The 18,491-nt window shown below is 47.8% G+C and overlaps 1 protein-coding gene across 1 annotated transcript in view; it reads left to right on the forward strand.

Annotated features, from left to right (window-relative positions):
• The first annotated feature begins 10,521 nt into the window (after nt 1-10,521).
• The window catches only part of SLC7A14 (solute carrier family 7 member 14), a 30,811-nt gene continuing 22,841 nt past the window's right edge, over nt 10,522-18,491 (forward strand). Inside the window, exon 1 of the mRNA XM_048314125.1 lies at nt 10,522-10,568. The gene's annotated coding sequence lies outside the window, so the exon portion shown is untranslated. The remainder of the gene's footprint in view (nt 10,569-18,491) is intronic.

An 18,491-nucleotide genomic window follows, 5' to 3' on the forward strand; every position in this document is an offset into this window, starting at 1 on the left:
TTAATTTATTCAGAATAATTTAGCTTCATTTGGGGAGTTGCAAATGAACTGTTATTTGTTCTGTGTCAACAAATCACCGGGGTTTCTTGCTAAGAAATATAAGAAGGAAAAGAGACATATTGTCAAAGCCAATGCTCCTTATTCATTACCCACCTTTCCAAAGACCAGCTGGTGGAGAGAGACAAGGGATAAGTCACCCAGCAGTGGCCAGGGATGCTCCACAGCAACTCTGTTGAAGCACAGCACACCTCCAGACCAATGCCCAGCAGGAAAAGGGATATTACACTCCTAGACTGCTATTTCCAGAGTCTGCACTAAAACGAATGGAATACCCAGCAAACCACATCTTCCTGAGTCCTCTCTCGTATGCTTGAGCACCAGAAACTCCATAAAAGGCCCAGGATAAACTGACTTTGTGATTTGGTGTGGGCACAAGAGGATAAAAATTGCCTGCAGGCATGTCCATCTGTAGTGTATTTAAGGAACTGGTGGTGTCAGGCACTGTGTGTGGCACAGGGCATCGGGCAGCTCATGCTCCCTGGTGAATGGGAAAGTGGCAATTCAAGCTAGGTGAAGCCTGTTTATACACACATTAGTGTGGGGTGGTGGTGGTTAAATAACTTTCACACTACAGTATGTGCTGTCCTACAGCAAAATTTCATTATGCACAACTTTTCTTACTCCAATTTGTGTAATAAAACCACCTCAGGAAATTCTGTAATGCTAAAATTAGCAGCCAAGTCTCCATTCAGGTCTCAGACTAGAAATAATCCTGTATCAGCACAATAAAGTTGTTAACAGAAGACCGGTTTAAATTTCTCCTTAAAGCATAGATCTTGGGTTTAATTCCTTCCTCTGCCGTCGGTGCTCCTGCTCCTCCTGCTGTGGGGCTGCTCCTGTGCAGGCAGGTCCCCACTGTGCCCTGGGGTGACCAGTGCCACCACACAGAAGCAGCTTTTAGGTCAGCAGCCACTGGTTACCATTTCCAAGAAGCACAGAGCAGCTTTGTCCCTGGTCCCTCAGCCTGATCCTTCCCAGTGGGAAAGACCCAGAGGCCATTCCCTGTTCTCAGTGCTGCACCCATCAGCCCAGCACAAACAGAATGGAAATAAGAAATGGGTATTAAAACCATTTTTTATTAGGCTAGTGGGAAAACACTGAAGCATTAACATTTTATAATTAGTTGTGATGCTGCAAATCTGAAAGATGACAATGATGAACTCCGCACAGAGGGTTTCTCCTCCTTCCCTTTGTAGTGCTCTATGATTCCTCCGCTGCTTAGGTTTGTCTGCTGGTTTTCCCACGCTCTTGTTTGGTTAACAGCTACCTCTTGTTAGCTTTGCCCACTCTGCCAAGCCCCCGGCCACGCTGGAGCACCTGGGGTCCCTGTTGTCCTCAGAGAGGCCATGGAGCTGTGGCACAGCCCTTTGCCCTGCAGCAGGGCAGTGAGCCCACAGCCCTGGCTCATGGTTCGATGCAGGTCATCAAAATGCAGCTCAAATACCGTGTTTTCACAGAGCAAGTCAAACACAACACTCACGTGAGACGGCGGTGATCCAGGATGTAAATGCCATCTCCAGCCCTGGGTGGTAAGGACCACCGAAGATTCACATCCCTCTCAAGGAGCTGGAGAGGGGGTGGGAGGAGGGGGCTTTCCCTCGCCCCCTCCCCTGACTGCAACAGGCGGCCTTTCCTAACCAGGAGTTGTATAAGCCAGGAGAAACATGACTGAATCATCTTCTTCAGAGTCCCTGCTGGTCTCTGTTCTCATAAATCAAGAAGGTAAATATAGATCAGCCATTGCCTGGGTTTATCAGGGTGTGTTTGAGCAGAAGCCAGGCTGTCGATGCTGTATGTGGGCAGTGAGGACACACCCTGAGCATTAATCTGGTTTGTCTAATTGATGTGGTTGTTTCTCTTTTACTGACTGGATACATTAAGAAATTGTTCATTCACTCCTCCTGGTTTTTTGCTGAAATCTACTTCACTGTACCCAAAATCAAGAAACAAAGCAAACCCCTTCATTTTCCCTTATGCCCTGCATGGAAGAGATGGCACCAGCTCCTGCTTCAGCTCTCGTTTCCAGCTCTGCTCAGTGCTGGTTTCATGAGACTGAAAACATCACCTCACATTAGGTACATCTTTTCATAAAAGCCATTAACTCCTCTGTGGAAAAGCCCAGTGGATTTTTCCATGATATGTAATTTCCAAAAGCCTGTCTTTATAAATGTGCAACGTCAAGGGCCAGGAAAAAAACAATAAATAAAAAAAAAAAAAAAGGCAGCAGAACGGGTCAATGCAAGCAGCATTTTATTTATGTACATTCCACCTGATTTCCAGAGATACATTGTGTCTACACCTGGCCCACTCCTGAACCAGTTCATCAAAGCATGCACTTTTAGCACTAGATCTCATGGAACCAGACACAAACCCAGTAAGTGATTTACATTCTGGATCGACAGGTTTTTTTCTGTGAAAAACTTGTTTTTTCCTCAGTTTTCCAGTCCTTTCCCTGCACTGTGAGTCTTTTGCATGGTAGCTGGCACATCAATGATGAAAAACACGCTGTCCTAATATCCTCCCCCAGCTCTATAGAAGCTTACTTGAAATCTATTTACTGCTGGGATGCGCATATTAATGTCTTGTCTTATTTGCCTCAACAAACAGAGAGGAGCTATTTTAAGTTAGTAGAAGATACACAAACTATTGAAAGTCCGATCTTTGTTTTCTAGAGAAGCCATCTGGCACGCGTTCCTTCTTTTGCTTTAGTTTTAAAGCTTCTTTGGGGTGCTCCTACGAACAGCACCTCCCCGTGTATCAACAAAAGGTCAATAAAGGATGATTGCCCAGGTAAAGGGACCTGTGCGAGGGACCTGACACATGGCAAGGCATTGCTCCAAAGCCAGGGCATCGGGCAGCCACAGGGCTGAGATCCCATTAGCAGCTCGTAAGCGAGCCAGGACCCCGATCGCTGATAAGGATATAATGAATGCCAAACTAAAACCTAAAACTATGCTACCGCAGGCTATGATCTTATCAACCTCCCCCGAAAGCTGAGCTGCACCAGCCCCTGCGGGTCTTGAATAGGAGATTTCAACTAATATGCTGCAGGTAATTCAATCCATGCCGCTCTGCTTTTCCAAGCAGCACTCGGCCAAGGCTGCATTACGATATTAAATCCACTGTGACTTCAGAGGTGTATGCTTTGGCTCCTCGTCCTTCAGCTGACATGCGAAATCAGGTTGAACAGACCTGGAATGACCCAGCTAAAATATCTTGGCTGAGCTTCAACTGAGAAGCTGCGTTTAGTCCAAGGAAAATTGCACTATGGTGCACATCTGGATAAGGCTTTTGCCTTCAGTGCTGACCCTTCCCAGTGCTGGCCCTTGGCTTTAGCAGTAAGAAATCATCGGGGAAGAGTACATCAATGGAAATGTCTCTGACAACAAACTATCAGATCAATATCGTCCTCTTTTGTTCTGCAGTGCTGTCGGTTTCAGAGCAGATGTGCAGTGCTCTCCTGCTGAACAGCTGATGCTACTGAGCTTCAGACCCTGGGATGTTTATAAACCTTCCCCGTCCCACAAGGCCTGCTCCTGGGACAGCAGCGGTTATTCTGGACACGCAAAAAGCGGCACTTTTGTGAAAAACAAACAACAGACAATAAACCCTCTTATTTGCATGCAAAGCAAATGCACTGACACAAACAGCAGCCTCTCATCAAACCCTGGGATGGGCAAAGCCCTGTCCATTATTATTAGCAAGATGGATAAATCACACAGCCAGCTATTAAGCTTGGGAAGCATTCAGATATCTTTCTTTTTTCCTTCCCCAGAAAAAAATGTTTTGTTTTATTTTTTATCCAAGCAGAAACAGTTCAGTCTCTGGGTCAAATCCGGCAAGCAAATGGTAGAATATTCTGCAGACCACTGATTTAACCTGGCGTTCTCAGCTGTAGTGAGTGACCTTTTGTGTATGGACCCAAAAGAAATACTGTGGGTAACACTGCTGTTACTGAGGACTACACAAACTGCTTCTCCCGTGTGTGGACAGCCCAGCTAAGACTAAGCTGGACCTGTCACCATAGTGTGTCACACTGGGGACAAGCAGCTCGTGGGTGTTCCCTAGCCCTTGATGCAGCACTGCCCACCCAGAGCCTGGCTCTCCCAGCCATCTAAAACAAGGTACAGGTGATGGGCAACTGAAATGAATTCAAGGTGGGGGCCATGAGAGGTAGCAGGGGAGAACTGTGGAGATCAAGCACAGTCCGGTGTGTGCAGCACCACAGCAGAGCAAGTCAGCCCTCAGTAGCCTCCCAGAACTCCCTTGAACTGTTCAAGGCCAAGCTGGGCCTTGGAGCAACCTGGTCTGGTGGAAGGTGTTCCTGCCCATGGCAGGGGGTTGGAATGACATGGTGTTTAAAGTCTCTTCCAACCCAAACTTCTCTGTGATTCTATGAATAAGCCCTGTGGCAACACGTCTTCCCTGCCCCCTGCTCATTGCAGGGGAACCAGGCTGTGTGTCCCCTTGCCAAAGCCTCGTCCTCAAAGCATTCCCACACTGTTAACAAATTTACAGCACCTGCTCCTACAGCAAATCAAAAATAAGATCTCCAAGCTTTGCATTGATAAGAGTGAGTTTCTGCCTAAAAGTAGCCCAGCATGGCTCCTGCTAGAACCACAGCTTTACTGAGATGAGAAACCAGCTAAGACAAGCAGTCCTCTCAGTGTCAGAGGCACATCTTTACAGGGCACGTGATGGGTGCCAAACACCAGGACCCACCACACTGAACCACCAGACGAGTCAGTGTCAGCCAGTACAGGCTCCATGTGGCACATCTCATCAAACTCAGCATGGCTGGTAGATTTTGGGGGGCTGAAAGACATCAAGTAAGTGCTGCTTTTCTGGGGAGCATCCAAGTGGATGCCACACTCGTGCCTAGAGCAGAGATGTTGTCCTGTGACAACTCTATATCCAGAGCCACATCCTGTATATGATCTGCCAACAGAGCCATTGAATGTCCCTGCACTGGTACCTTCATTGTGCTGTTACTTTATCTGCTACTCTCAGAACAGACAACTAAGACCAAATCCTGCCACCAGCTTCACCTTATGACTTTATCAAAATCCAGATGAGCTAAACCCACCTGCAGGACAGCAGGAACTGATCAAGTATCCCTTGATTAATCCATAATCATCACAGCATACACTGTGAGGCCTGGATGGACAGGTCCCACTTAAAGGCTACACAGTGGCCCAAAACATTCATATTAAACCATGATATGAAGAAGCTGAGAAGGCAAAAATGGGACTTCTGTCTGGTTTGGTTATTAAAAGCAGGCTTCTCTGAATAAGAAAAAAAAATAGTGTGTGGTCCTTTAAATAAGGCAGCAGCCTCCAAACACTGAATCATTTAATCCCCTCTCGCTGGCAGCTGCTTTATCCCAGCCTCCCCCCAGACAGGTCTGCAGCCCCTGTCCCAGTGCAGGAAGGGCAGCCCCACTGGGGACTGCAGCTCCCCAGTGTGGGGTGTCCCCACCCCACACTGCCCCCAGCGCCATCACAGAGTTCTTGGTGTGTCTGTGGCCAAGGTTAAGGCTGCTGTCTCAGTGCCGGTAGGAGCTCCCTGCTGGGGATGGTGATGGTACAGCCAAAGGGCATCACTGCTTTTGCACGCACCAGTGACAGCCTCCAGCCAGGGGAGAGGCCACAGCTCGTGATGGAGCTAGGCTTGGACTGTTTGTTTGCGTGGGGAATTCAAAGGGATTTATTTAATGCTCCATCACTCCGTGTGTCTCTGAACAGCAAATGTGTCTGATGGATGCATTATCCATCTTCTCTGCTCAACCTGGCATGGATGATACAGAGCAAGAAAGAAAGGGGCTGGGAGAAATTTTAGCTGGATAACACCAAATGACAAAGCACTCCTGGGGTTTGCTGGGCTGGGATTTTACCCCAGTTTCTGTTTGTGCCCACGTACCACTGAGATTCCCCTCTGATGCAAAGGGAAGCGCCTGATATGGGTTTATGAGAAACATCCCTGTGGATGTTTCCTTTCAACCTGTCCAAGATGCCTCTTAGCAATGCAGAATAACCCCAGAATAATCCTTTCCATTACCTTAAGCATAAATTAAACCCATAACCAGTTCCACCACAGACAAGTAATTTAAATAATGGAGGGGGGGGCCCTGTGAGTGCTGGGCTCATCCCCTGCCCAGCAGTGTCAGGGCTGCAGTCCCTGTGCATCAGGGTAAGAGCTCATGGGGTCAGGGAGGCCCAGCTCACCACTCCAGGCACTTTCTTTCACCTGCCCAGCTAATTGCACCATCCAGCTGGACTGCCTCACTGAGGTCAGGATCCCATAAAACATTTAGAGACAGTCCCTCACCCAAAGAAATTAGAGCCTGTGCAGCCAGCTCACTCCCAGAGACTGGGCAATACTTCCAATGTCATTTCATATGGGATGCAAAGAACTCCGAAGCTCACCCAGGACTCCTGTTGCAGAGCCAGTAACTCAAGTGAGGTTTTATGAATCTCAAGTCAGGGCTTTAGTGACAGAACTCTTCTTCATCATGCTGGTATTCATTGTGGTACTAGTCATCAGATGAGACAGCAAGATTAATCCTTCTTCTTATCCTCCTACATGGATGCCTCCATCTCTCTGACCCCTATAGGTACTCACTGAGGTTCCAGCTGATGCAAAACGAAGAAAAGGGGAGGTCAAGCATCCTGGCACAGTTTCTAAAAATACCAGTACCTCTGCAGGACTCCACCTGGTCTCTGCTCAGAGACACTGTCAGCTGAACTTTGCAGTGGTCATCTGGGAGATATTGCTCTTCTGGGAGACGGCTTGTGCTGCTACAGACCAAATCAAAGAGAGAACACTTGTCAGAGCCATGGACACGAGCCGTTGGACATGCAGAGCAAGCAGGTGGAGGAGTAACCAGCTCCCATCACTACATCCCAGTGGCTGCTTTCTATGATGTCCCTGTGCAGCTGGGTGCTTGCAGACAGAAGTGCTTTTCTATGAATTCTATGTCATTCCTGACAGACAGCTGACACTCTCCAACCACCTTCACTAAATGATAGGAGTGTGATGTGCTGTGCCTTCAGCCCTGCTCATCTAACAGAGGCTGCTGGAGGGATGGCAGCCAGCACATATGGACACACAAACGGCACAGGAGAGGTGCTGCAGCTTCTCCCTCTTAGCTTCAAATAGGCTTTTTTCTTTGGAAACATAACCCAAATCAGTGCACTTTTGTAAAACCAACAAAAATGTCATGGAGTGACCAAGCACACACATTGGGACCCCAATGTAAATCCAAGGGGAACCCAAGCTGTTTGTCTTGAACATTCCATTAGTCAGTTTCGATGATGTCAAAACATTTTGAGAAACAGCACTGAGGAAAACTCATCAAACTAATGGAACTGGGGATGATCCCTTCCTCTCTGAGGAGATTTCATGGAGGGAAAGACAGCTGATAAGGTGAGGATGCTGGACACCCTAGAAGAATCTAAGGGTCAGCAGGCCAAGAGATGTTGACTGTTTACACACAAAGCTGTGTAGACAAAGAGATAACCCAGAAAAGCAGGAACTGTGGTATTTAGGCGACATGATTAATTAGTCACGGATGAGACAAGTGTGAGGGGACTATGAGAGGTAAACAAACATTTTCATAAAAGTAAGAAAGAAAGTCAATAGGGCAGCTTTTGCTGGCTTCTTCTCTCTCTGTATTTAGAGTCATAAAAAAAGAAAATTATGTCCCATGAAATTGGAATGGCCAAATTTGATGCTGATAAGAAAAATAGCCAAGACAATGAGATAGCAGCTGGTGGAGACCCCTGCTACAAGGTGTTATTGAGGCCAAAGCCTTGGTCAAATTCAAAATATGATTAAGTATTTAAATGACCAGTCAGATGGCCACTTGCTACAGAAAAGTGGGCAGAAATTAGTTTGTTCTAGAAATTGGACAGTGCCTGGGGACAGAAGAAATTCTGCTGTAAATGTATCATCGTGTGCTTGGCTGCCGTGGAAAATTTCACCTTAATCTGAGGGTGACCTCACTGATCGGACTTGTTGAGAGAGTGACTTGTCCTCATTCAGTTCTTCATCTACGTTTAATCAACCTGAAGAGAACCATTAGAGGGGTAGCTGTAAAAATTCAAGATTGGAAGTTGCAAAACTCATGAGAACAGGGTAAAGATTAATGAGAAAGAGCTTAAGTGATCCTCTGACAAAACATTTGCGACATTTTTTACTCAAGGTGGTGGCAGGTTGTTGTGCATAGCTAACAGCACGTGCCACTGGATTAAACAGAGGAAACCTTATAAAAAGGGGATCAAGGCTGGGATAAAACAGGATCTGGAAAGCTATTAAACAGCAAAGTCTTCTGGAGCAGGATCTCTGAGCAGTAGAGGGAAGGTGGAAGATGGTGGTGATATCATGGTACTGCATGATGATTTTAAGAGGACACAAAAGTCCCTCTCTGCTGCTACCAACGAAACTGCCTGTGCTCTGGTACACCAGCCCCAGTTAATAAATATGAATCAAATTATTCTGAACCCACACATGGGTAAATCCCCCTAAAACTTGGCCACACTGCCAATCCTTTCAGAAACACACCGGCCCATGCCCTTTACTCACACGCTCGACAAGCACCGAGGAGTTGCATGGGGACACAAAAGGCTGGTTGTGCTGTCAGCTGGAGTTCACCATGGTCTTAAAAGTGAAGCAAAACAAGATGGAATAACAAAGGGACAAGGTTTTCTCTTTTGCACAGATGTAGTCCGAGGGAAGCTCCTGATATCAGCGATCCACAGCTGTATCCAGTGCCCAGGGACTGAGCAAAAGCTGCTGAGGGAAGGCAGTGAATGTGAAGAGAAACAGCAACCAAATGGGAAGCATGGGGACCACAGACAAGGACAGGAGAGCAGCTGCAGCTCTGCATGTTGCTTTCAGGCAATCAAAGAATAAGGAAAAGAATAAAAGCAGGGTTTCAAAAACGCTGGTTGTGAGGCAGGCAATCAGCTGACTGCACTTTGGCTCTGTGCTGTACAATGTGATGTGTGCTGGCCGGAGTGGCAGGAAGGGAACAGAGCATCCTGTCATCCTGTGATGACACCTTCTGCTGGCCAGCAGTAACCTGGGAGATATCTTTTCTATGCCTATTTAGGAAGAGAGGGACTGCAAGGAGACTTCTGTGAGGGAGGGAAGAGACCAAGGTAAAGCTGAGTTGGAGAGAGGAAGGAGTCTGGTGAGAAACTGGAAAGATTATGGCACTCATCTGGAAAGACACAGAAGCTGCCACAGAAGTCAAGGCTGGAAAGGAAATCGGAGATGACATGTGGTCTGCTATCCTGGCCAAAGACAGGATCATGGATACAGAATCACAGAATAGTTTGGGTTGGAAGGGACCTTTAAAGGTCATCTAGTCCAACCCCCACCCTGTCTGTGTTTATCTGTGCGATGTCACTGTCTGTGTGTCCCCAGAAGGTCCCTGCCATTGATGCAGCTCCTGTCGGGGCCACTCACGTTAGGCAGACATTGGCTTCTGAACTGAGCTGGTTGAACTGAAGGATCCCATCTTAAATTTTTATCAGCAGACATTTATTTCAGTATTCGGAGAATGAAAAGTTTGTCTCTGCTCGAGACACAGCCCTCGTTGGGAATAGGTCCTGTTAGAAGCTATAGAATGAAGCTGTAACAGAGACTGAAAGCAGATCCTCACCAGGCACCACTGGAGATGAACCCAGTTTGGATTTGATGTTTAACTGGTACAAAAGAGATACAGACAGGGAGTGTTTTTAGAACAAACCAAACTGCAGAAATTGAGAAACAAAACTGCAAAAAGAATAATCTTGAACATGAATTCCAGCTATCCTCTAAAGTAGCTATGAGTATAAAATATTAAATATATCCTGCACCTGATACCTAACTCCTCCCATCTGGGCCGTGCAGAGGGCTGGACAGCACAGCATGCTGCAATGCATGAGGCATTATTTTAGTCCGAATTCTGCCTGTTCCCGAATTACAGCATTAGCACCTAAATCTCACAGTGCAGCTCAAGGAGAAAACAAAACCGAGGTTCCCCATGCTCTGTCCCTGGGGCGAGGAAAGCCCTGCGCTGGAGAAGGCAGCCAGGAGTGTTATTTTCAGCGCCCACACAGTCTGGGGGAGGCCACCCGCAACCCTCAGGACACTTGGGCAGGCAGAGAGGACTCTCTGGGACAGGAGGTGGCCACGGGGGTGGCAGCTCCGTGCAGGGAGGTCTCCCGGGGCTGGCACGGCCCGTGGGTATTGCCGGCGGTCACATGCGGCAGGCGGGGAGGGGAAGCGATGAATAATTGAGGAGCTGCAGCGCCCTCCTCCCTCCCTCCTCCTTCCATCCCTCTCTCCCTCCATCCATCCCTCCCCCCTCTCTCCGCCCTGCGTGCGCGGCCGGGAGCCGGGGTCGGCGGTGCCGGCGCAGCCCCCCCGCCCCGCCGGCTGCAGCAGCGCAGCCGCCCCCGCGGGGAGCGCGCCCGCGGCGGCCCCGCAGCACCGCCCGCCCGCTGCCCTCCGCGCCGGCGGTGAGTGCCCGCTCCGCGGGGAGGGGAGGGAAAGGGGTGCGGGGGGGGCTCGGAGCCCCTCGGGGTGCGGGGGACGAGCGGCGAGCCCGGGGAAGCTCTGCCCGCGCCCCGCCGGGGAGCGCGGCCGCCGCCCCCCCCCCCCCCCCCGCCACGCAGACGGAGCCGGGTTTCTGCCCCGCTCGGCAAAGGGAGCGCGCCGGCTCCTCCGGGCCACGGAGCACCGGCCCCGGGGGACCCCAGCCCGCTCCAGCATCCCCTTGCCCCGGCCCGGCGCGGCCCCGTGTTTACGGAGTGTCGGGGCACTCCGCGGCGGGGAGGAGGCGGGGGCGCCGGCGCTGACGGCGTGGGATTGATTGGAAACGGGGGAAAACGGAGTGAAAGGAGGGATACCGGGTGGCCTGAGCGAAGCGACAGCTCTCGCTACAGGTGACCGCACGGAACACGCTGCGGGAAGGTCGGGACGCTGCGGGAGGGGGGCACTGAGGGGAACAGAATCCGAGCAGAGGGGAAACAGCGGGGGAGGCGGGCGCGGGCAGGTGGGACCCGCGGGGCCGGGGACACCCTCGGGGCCGGGGACCCCCGCGGGGCCGGGGACACCCTCGGGGCCGGGGACCCCCGCGGGGCCGGGGACACCCTCGGGGCCGGGGACCCCCGCCGGGGCCGGGGACCCCCGCCGGGGCCGGGGACCCCCGCGGGGCCGGGGACACCCTCGGGGCCGGGGACCCCCGCCGGGGCGGTTCGGGTGTCGGTCACGCGTGCGGCGGCGGCGGGCGCTGTCCGCGGTGCTGAAGCCCCGACGGGGCGGCCCCAGCCCCGCCGCGACCCCGCTGGCCCCGCACACGGGCCCCGGTTACGGCTCCGTCCTCCCCCCGTCGCCTGCAAAACTCCCTGCGACTTGGAGGCCGGTAATGGAGTTGGCTTCCTCTTTACGTCACCCCGACTCCGTGCTGTTTATTGATTCCGCACGGGTATTTTGGAACTGCCTGGTACCAGCCGCCTGCCCGCCTCGGCCCCGGCGAGGTGTGCTCCAGCAGCACTGTTGAAACGCCTAATCTCTGCTGTCACAAGTGCTCTGCAGCCCCGGTTTCGTGGCCTATTAAACGATAGTTTATACAGATCGGCTTAGTGCCCTCCTGTCACAGGCTGTGCCGAGAGTGCTCTAACACGGGGCTTCTGAAATCAGCACCGACCCTGGAGACGAGGGGGAAGCCGTGTCTGGCCGACCCCAGAGAAGATCTTTGTCTTAAAAGAACCATGTCTGATTTAATCTAGCGTATTAAGTAATTAATTCTCCCAGTGTCCCTGAGTAGTAGGCAAGTACATTTCAGCATGCCAAGGCATTTGTTTAACTGCCCAAAAACTGTCATGAGACTAAAAGCCTGATTGCTAAAGATATTTACGTTTGTTTGTTTTATTGGTACACATTGCTAAGGCATGTGACTTACCAGAGCTGAAAAACATATTGTAAACAAACAAAAACCCTCAAACAAGCCAAAAACAACACTAGAGAGAAAAGTTACCTCGATTAAACTCAGTATCTGTTCTTAAAATGTGCTGCTCCATGGAGAATCCCTGTTGTGTGAGAACAGAGAGTTAGGGGGTCTTGCAGAGGTCCAAGGTCTGATTTCCCATTTTCATCTATCAAAGGTGGTAAACTTTTCCAACAAAACAGTTACTGATGAGTAGTAAATAGTGCCAACAAAGAATCTTGGGTCCTCTTGACATGGACTCAAATGTGCAGTACGTATCTGAGAAGACAGCACGGATGCAATAGCTGTGATAAGACAAGTCATTGAACAAGAGCAAGGGAAAAAAAAGGCTTGTTTAGCTGCTCCTCAGTAAGTGGAGATGTAGAAAGGAAATTTACCTCATCCCTTGAAAATAGACTGCTAGAGTACAGCAGACATCAACAAAAATGACAACAAAATTGGAAGTAAGGAAAAAAAAACAAGGAAAGAAAAGCCCTTACAGTGGAGAAATTACAGCACCTGAGAACTCACTTCATTAAAAAGCAGGGTGGGAGGTGATGTGAATCCTTGAATCTAAGAGCCTCTGCAGAAAGAAATTACCAGGCACTGAGTTATTCCTCCGTCTGCCAAAGAGAGGCACAACATGCACTAGTGCTGAGATGCTAAAGCCAAAACATTCCAATTTAAGGGAGGGATCACAGTTTTGAACAGAGGAGTGCTGATGACCTGATGAAGGAGCCATCAGAAAACCTGCTGGATTCTCCATCTGTTTATGTCAAGATTTGATGTCCTCTCAAAATATGCAACTTAGCCAAAGCAAGTCATTGGGCTCCCTGCAGGAGCAATTGCCTGGAAACTAATGGCCTGAGACTCAGACAGAATTAACTCGGAGGACTTAATGGTACCTTTGATCCTTAATTCCCCAAATAAGGCACAGAGATGTTACAGCTTTACTCCCAGGCACCCCAGCCACCCCTCTAGATTAAGTACAACCTCCCCAGTGGGTGGGATTTTTAACCACATGCCAAGAGCAGAACAAATGACTGACCAACTTGTATCTTGAATCCCCCAGTTCTCCAACTCGTTTCATTAATTGACTCTCCCCAAAAAGAATCTTTGTGCATGTTGCAGTAAAGGGAAGCATTCTCCTCAGGGAGTTATTCATGACTCTCAATTCGAGACATAGCTTATCCTTCTCTAATTTTTTTTGGATTATATGAAAATGATGAAAGTTTATTCTTTGTGTAACTTCAGAGTCTCAGATGGGATCATATCAGAAAGGATTCCAGCCAAAATTATTTCAAAGGATATATTTGTAGGCTGATTTGACACTACTTCCTTATGAAGACAGTCTGTTTTCTCAGTTCTGAAATCACGCACATATAATAAGATTTCTTCCATGTTCCCTTAAAGGCAACAGGAGATTTTCTAGAAAATCCAATGAGCACAGGAAAACCTCCTAATGGCTAAATTAATGGTTTTCCTCTGAAGCCCTGCAACATTCAAGAAAATAAGACAGCAATAACTTACACAAACATAAACACAATCCTGAGCTCCTCATGAAGCCAAGCAAACAAAGAAGATAGCAGACCAGTCTGTAACTGACTTCTTAGCCCCTAAATAATCAAAACTTTGCTTTCAGAGCACCTGAGCTAATAAAATAATCATCATAACATTTAAGCAAAATGTTGTTTGGATTATTAAGACATTTAAAAAATAAGAATGTAAAAACAAAGGAAATAATTCTTCAGCTGTGTGTGGCAGTGGGATCTGTACGTCACACAAAAACAACATTAGCAAGGGGGCAGCGTTTGTGACTTTCATATTAATTTTAAAAAAATTGAAATCCCCAAATCACTCCCAAATTTGCGCCCTCTACAGTATATGAAGGTTGGGTCTGAGCTTGTCAGTCTGTAAGAGACAGTAGATCTAGGGATGCAAAGTATCCAGAGCCCAGAAATACAGCAGGCATTTTCCAGCTGCTTCCTATGGATATGAAAACCTGGCGAGAGTCTCACCTCAGTCCAGGGTGAGTCTGCTGAACTCATTAAACCACCCACGTGTAAATGGGAGCAGAGTCAGATCCACAGAGATTCCTAAGACATTTTTCATTTACAAGGAATGAGACGTAGCTAAGCTATAGTTGTCAACAAGAAAATGCCGAAGTTGAAAGAACTGGAAACAGCAAATTTTCCTTGTATATCAAGAAAAATTCTCTTGAGTTTCCTTGGCTCACTGAATAGCAGTCTTACTTCCAGACTATGCAATCATCTTCAGGGGTCTGGGTGCTCTAGCCAGCATTATGCTGCCACCACAGCCCATCCCTTGCTGTCACCAGGCTGGAACATCTCTAAGAGAAAACTATTTTTCCCACAATAAAACTGTCAGAGTGAAGCGCAGGCACTTATGAAACAAAGCCAGAGAGGTGGAGCCACGCAGCACATGACTATTGTTTCTGTTCCTCTGCACAGTCACCGTATCAATAATTCATTGAAAGCCATGATACCATAAATTAAATCCACCTGGCAGGTGAACAGAAGAAGAGCTTTTGCAGCACATGTACTTCCAGCACCACATCCTAATTCTGAGGGGGCAGAGGTACAGGATCCAAGTGGCTTGCTGCCTACAGGGAAATGGGTTTCTGTTTCCATGCTACAACTGTCTATGGGTGTATCTGTGTCAAAACTTCAGTAAACATCTATGAAACCACACGTGTGGGCTTAGGGCTGCCCCTCTCAGCAGCCATGGGCTCTTGTTTGTGGGTGACCATGACCTCAGTTAGTGGTTTGGTCTGTTCCTCCTGCACATCCTCAGCTCCCTGAGTGTGGGCTGAGCCTTCCTCAATGAAGTTTTTTAAAGCTAAGGGTGGATACACCCCTTTGTGCATCACTTGCACACCTGGGCGCATTCCACCCACAGCAGCACAATTAAAACTTAGCTTTAAACCTGTGCCTGAGCGCCATTGATCCAGGTCTTAATGATGGACCTGTTGAGTTGTGCTAGATGAGCCACCGCCCCGTGGTGCTCAGCAATGGCTCCAGGTAGGATTTGGGCTAGTAGTGAAGGGAGCATCTGCCTCTCCTGGCTATCCTTCACTCTCAGGGAACAGGCAGGAAGCTTTGGGCACAGGTCTCGTGCTGCTGCAGCCCCGAAGAAATGTGCTCAGGAAGCATCTGGATACTCCAGAGCCTTGTCTAAGACACCTGGGCAACAGCAGGTGTGTTCCACTCATTAAACAACCGTCTGGGAAGCAACAGGGACCAGGAGATGTGCAATTAATAACCGGGGTCACCAGCTCTGCTCGAAGTAAATTAAGACAGAAAGAAGCAATATGTCAAGTTCCTTTGGCTGAGAGCTCTGGCACAAACAGGAATCACAGCAATAATATTTCAGCAGCTCTCCTCTCACTTGTGTGCGGGCACACCAGTGGAATTATGCTTGCCAGGCAGGGCAGCACACCATGGGGAGACTCTACTGACTGTAACTGGGAGACAAAATGTTCTGTCTCAGGGAAGGAGGGTGGGTTTTGGGGCTCACTGCTAAGGGAGGCTAAGAGCAAGGATGCAATTAGCTACTTTAAGTTAAGGTAATCAGGTTAGCTCACACTGATTCTCTTGCTACATAAGGACATCTCCGGGCAGTGCGTGTGCATAGCTCAGGAATATTATAATGCTCCTTTATGCTATTATCACTTCTAGGAACACATAATTCTTCATTTAATTCTGCTTCTCTAGTACCATACTAGAGACTGATTTAGTGTTAGATGTGAGTTTGTAACTCACTGAGAAACATCAAAAAGTCTTCCTGCTACAGCGCCAGGTATTACTCACTCCACACATCACTTAGATGTTGCAGTGCCTTTGCCTGACTGATGATGATAAACAACTAAACACATGAATTCTATTTTAAATCACCATCTTTGATCCACTTGTGATCACATTAGTCATATAATCAGTTGTGCTGAAATGCAGCAGAATTACTCATGTAAGGCAAGGGGGTTTTGTCCTAGTGAATGAGAAGAATAAGCAACAAAATGTAATAAAATCAGCAGGAGCTGCTATTTACTTCCTTGGAAGTGCATTGAACCTACCTCAGGCTTTTGTTGAGGAATTTAGAGACACAGGTTACAACCAGCCAAATTCTCCCCCAGCTCGAGGCTCCTATTTGCATATGCAAAAAGCTCCCATTGATTTGCATATGCTACTACTGCTGCTTCTGGAACCTTTAGTAGGCTTGGGACTGAAGAATGTGTTTTTCCAGCTTCTTCTGAGGAAAGCAGTTGTTTGAGAACCACTCCTGCATTAATTAGCTGATAGCCAAAATAGTGGAAGCAGGGAAGTGAGGCATAATCAATTACATTTGTATAACTGCTGATGGAACACGATAAGTAATTAATGAGACCATGTGCACATACAAAAGATAAATGCATTTGAAACTCAGCAAGAGCTGAGTGGTGTTTGTAAGCTTGATGTGCTTACTGTGTAAAAGGCCAGTTTGGACTCCTACTGAATTATTACAGAAAGGTAGAAAGACTGCTGATGAGTGAGAGTCAGCACTGAGAGGGAAAAGCCCAGCAGTTTCTTGGTGGGTAATAAAGGAATCTCTGTAAAACCAGCAATCTTCAAAATAAAACTAGAGGTTTAAAAATACTGGATTTTCAGGTCCTGTATTTGATATTCAGGGGAATTTTTTCCTGGTTTGGATGACGAAGCCGAAATGTTAAATCAGTTCTTTACTGAAGGATTTGTGTTTTCGTCACTGAGTTCAAAATGCTACCCAGAAATGAAATAAGTTGTCATAATGACGTATCAGCCAGACTCTCACAAGAGTAAAAATCCATTTTGTTTAGAGAGCCTCACACATTAATAAATAACCCATTCTGTGAATTATGTCAAATGAAAAAAGCTCTCTTGTCTGGCCTGCAGCAAACCATAACGACTTTCATTCTGTGGTGTAAAAGTATGGATCCACTGAGGAAAGAAGAAGAAAACACAGCCCAGTAATTACAGAGATTTCCTCCTGTGTGTTGTTAAAGCAAAGACAGTTTTTAAAGAAGCATAATTCTAGAAGAAACCCTCTGATAGCCCAGGTCTACAGTTTCAGTGATACAAAGGCAGCCCTTGTCCACTCTAACAGTGAGATTTGGTACAGAAAATGTGTTATCTCATCAAAGAGGTAATTACTGAAAGTACAGCCTACTACCCAAAACCAGGGAAAAGCTCAGAGTCACAAACCCAAGGCTGCAACCATCCCGCTGATGCTGCTGGCAGTCGTGCTGTTAGAGGAATCTCTGCCCAGCATTGCAAATGGGCAATTCCAGAAAAATCAGACGATGCTTCTCCTCTTGTGACAGCTCAGTGTCTGGAACCGCTGCTCCCAAAAACCAAGGTTGCAGAAGGATGTGCCTGCATATTTGCAAGGTCAGGTTGGATGGAGCCTTGGGCAATCTGGTCTAGTGGAAAGTGTTCCTGCACGTGGCAGGTTGGGTTGGAACGAGATGATCTTTAGGATTCTGTCCAACCCAAACCATTCTATGAATCTGTGATTCTTTGTGTGAGACAAATCTGCATTCCTGGGCACCCCTCCCACAGTGTTTAAAATGCCCAAACTTCAGTGGTCAGTACACTGGTCCTTGAAAGCCTGAGCACCCAGACCTGTGAACCCCAACTGCCTTCAGGAGCTTCATGTGTTCGACATCACTGCAGTTTGTGACTGCAGAAGGGTGGGGGAGGCTGTACTCGAAGAATTGGTATCGATATCTGCACTTGGAATGCAAAATCACACAGCACCACAAATGAGCATTTGAAAGTGCACAGAGCCTCCAGGGTCCCTGTGCAGATGAGCACATGCAGGTACAAAACCAATATTGACTTCAACATGGCACATCTAGGGGAGCATTAATCATTTTTAGCATGCTTTCTCATCTGCTTCTGTAGAAAACCCAGATAAATTAACCACCACACACTTCTCTAAGGCAGTGAATTTCTCCATTTTACTGGTGGAGGAACAAATTTTACTAATTTCATGTGGTTCAGTACTCTCCTGGAGGGAGCCTGTCAGAACAGCTCCAAGATGCTCCTGGTTCCCCACCCCCTGCTCTGCTCACCCATTTATTGATTTGCCATGTCCCTGCATTTTTGCAGTTTTTAAGGGTTTTCCTTTCCCACCTCAAGACAACAGTGACAAGCTAGACCTTTTTGCAAATGTGCAAACTGATTATACCTCTTTCTCTGTAGTTCTCTGATTTTTTTATTTGTGTTTTTCTTCTGGCGGTTAAATAGTTTTGTTGCAAACCCAAATGGAGCACTTCATGCATATTGCATTATTTACAGCTCGGCACGCACAGACTCTTGTATCTGTCACACCCTGCATCCATTCCTACACCATTCTGCACCATGGGAATGATTGGTACCCATGAAAAAGGGCAGAAAACAAGTGGAAAACCAAAATTCCT

Source organism: Corvus hawaiiensis, chromosome 10 (genome assembly GCF_020740725.1).
Source record: "Corvus hawaiiensis isolate bCorHaw1 chromosome 10, bCorHaw1.pri.cur, whole genome shotgun sequence".
NCBI lineage: Eukaryota > Metazoa > Chordata > Aves > Passeriformes > Corvidae > Corvus > Corvus hawaiiensis.